This window comes from Elephantulus edwardii, unplaced genomic scaffold (genome assembly GCF_000299155.1).
Source record: "Elephantulus edwardii isolate Elephantulus edwardi_28Jun2011 unplaced genomic scaffold, EleEdw1.0 scaffold00019, whole genome shotgun sequence".
NCBI lineage: Eukaryota > Metazoa > Chordata > Mammalia > Macroscelidea > Macroscelididae > Elephantulus > Elephantulus edwardii.
This window is the reverse complement of record NW_006399769.1, coordinates 17,499,049-17,501,793: the sequence shown is the minus strand read 5'-3', so window position 1 is coordinate 17,501,793 and position 2,745 is coordinate 17,499,049. Positions and strand designations below refer to the sequence as shown.

Below are 2,745 nucleotides of genomic sequence, written 5' to 3'. Positions count from 1 at the left end.
GTGAACAATCTCAATCTCTTCACCATCCATCCTGATGCTGCCAATTGGTCCAGTGGTGAAAATCTTCGTCTTCTTGATATTGAGCCTCAATCCATACTGAAGCCTGCAGTCCTTGACTCTCGTGCTTTTAATTTGGTACATTGGTGGGGGAGGTTAGAAATGAAAAAACGTATGTGAGCGTACTTTTAAAAAAGCAACGTTCAAGCTAACACGAGAAGGGTTTTTTTCTTACAAGCTTACTTGGTGGAAATTCACATTTCATTGTCACCGAAAGAGAATCCATCCAAATCAACCACCAAGGAACTGAGGATGGGCTTGGAGCGACTCTTTATTTTCTAAGGCTATAAATATTTAGGAGAAGAAATTGCTCATCCGGCAGAGCGCGGAAAGTAAGTTATTGCTAGGTTTCATCGAGTGGGATGCAGAAAGTGAAGCAGGGTGATATTTCAAATCTTGGGCTTGTTGAGTAAAAGGGAACACAACTCATGAATGGTGGGAGACAAAAGAGATTAAGATTTAAAGAGGTTGTAAAGGGGCAGAGGTGATGAGTTTACAGCAAAACTTTCACGTTTGACCGCCAATGAGCAATGTGCTCAAAATGAGGTTTGGAAGGAAACACAAAGATGGGTTAAATTTGGGCAGGTTAAGTGAGTTTGTGAGCAGAGGGACTGGTGGAGTAGGTGAGTTTGGGAGGAGAGTGATTGGTGGGGCAGGTGATGTGAGTTTGGGAGCAGAGTGGAGTCTGGGGAAGCGAGATCTTAAGAGGCGGTAGGTTTGGGTCCGTTCAGAAGGTGGAGGGCCTCGCACGGGGTGTGCTGGGAAGAACACTGGCTGGCATACGGGCTCGGCGGGCTCCGGGGAGCACTACCTGGACCAGGCGAGGACACCTGTCCACTTGAGCTTTTTTCCTGCGCGGAGAAACGCAGGGCGCCGGCCCGCGGTCATCTGGCCCTCCCGCGGGAAGAGGCGGGAGCGGCGGGCTCCTCCCCCGGCACGGCTGCGATCTGGGTCAGGACGCAGCGGCCACGGCGCCGGACTTGGGGTCCGCGGCTCTGGGGCTGCTCTCCACCCTCCAAGGCATCCCGCCCGCTGGCCTCCGATCCCCGGTCCCAAGCAGGAGAGAAGCCGGCGGGGCTGACCCAGGTGGGATATGGGGGGCGGCCCGACGACCCGCGGCCGACCACGGCGGGGGGGGCGGGGGAACTTCCGGTGGTGGGCGCTGCGCTTCCGGGTCGCGTGGTGTGTGCTCCTTTCTCTGCTGTGGCGGGAGTACTTCTCCCTGAGTCCTTGTGAATCCCGAGCCCCCGCTCCCAGCGGTGCTGCTGTGGGGTTGGGGAGCGCACTCCTCCCGCTCCCTCGAGCGGAGTCCTCCAGAGCCTGTGCCTCGAAGCCCTGGTCCCGGAGGCATATCCGAGCGAGTCCGCCCCTCGTGGGCCATCAGCTCCGCAGTCCCAGAGGAGTTTTCAGCCAGACACCACGCCAGCTGGCACCTTGGTCTCCTGACCTGACAGCCTTGCCTCCAGCACACTTTCGCCGCCCTTCCCCCCCCATGTTCGAATCCTCCACCTAGTACACCATAATTAATGCCAGATAATTCAACCATTTGTAAGAAATAAAGCGTCAGGGAGCCTTAAATTTAAAAGATACTATAAAATGGTAAAAATACAGAAAACTGATGAACTTCTAAAGTCTCAGGTTATCAGGCCACTGTGAGGAATTTGATCCTTGTGCAAGATCTCAGGGTAATTCTTTGGGGAAACTTAATCTTAGGCTTGCTCTTAACCCCTAATGCACCTTTGTTATGTTGCAAAATTTTTCATTTTCCATTGCCTTCCAGTCAGAGCTGAGCCTCCATTGGGTTTTGGAGGTGGTAAATCGCATGAGAAAGGGTCCACTAGTAAATTCAAACTGTCCAAGAACCGCTGCTCTTGTTAGCAGTGCAACTCCCCTTACGGAGTAAGCCACCAGCATTTAAATATCCACCATTGATTGTAGACACATGCAAAGTAAGACTTGATAAAAGAAAGTTACTGATCTTGTTATGTGCTATCTAGTCAAGTTCGACTTACAGGGACCCTACAACAGATCTGAACCGTCTCCTATTCTGCCTGTATCATCATCTCTGACACAATAGTCACTGTGTCAGTCCGTCTGAGAGTCTTCCTCTCTTTCGCTGACCTTTCCAAGCATGACTCCTGTCCAAGGATTAGCCTCCCCTAACAACATGCCCAGAATATGTGAAAAGAAGATTTGCCATCCTTTGCTCTAAGGAGCACTCTGGCTGCACCTTCTCCAAGATGTATCCGCTCTTTAAAAGTTTCCTCTTTTTCTCTGCTGTATTTATTGCCACTTGATAGTGGCAATATGTGAAACAACTAACTGAAAACTTGACAGTTTGAAACCAAGAGAAAGATGACTTGTTCCTTCCTTAAAGATTTACAGCCTCAGAAACCTTATGGAAGGTCAGAATGAACTGTAATCAACTCCTGGCCTGTCTTTTGAGTGATTTTTATGGTTTGTTTGTTTACAAACGAAACTGTTCTTATTTTAGACTTTTATATATCTCGGCTCTCCCTTAATCATAACCTTTCATTATGTATTAATTTCTACTAATTTATGATTTTGTAAAATCAATCTTATTCATTGCAAATACATTTTATAAAAGACACAAATGCAGGTTATACACATGGACTTCACCTGATGGTATGCATAGGAATCAGATCGACTACATCTGTGGAAGGAACC

General features: G+C 48.9%; 1 pseudogene; it reads right to left on the bottom strand.

The window, feature by feature from the left end:
• The window catches only part of LOC102868307, an 88,911-nt pseudogene extending 87,966 nt beyond the window's left edge, over nucleotides 1-945 (bottom strand).
• Nucleotides 946-2,745: the final 1,800 nt, after the last annotated feature.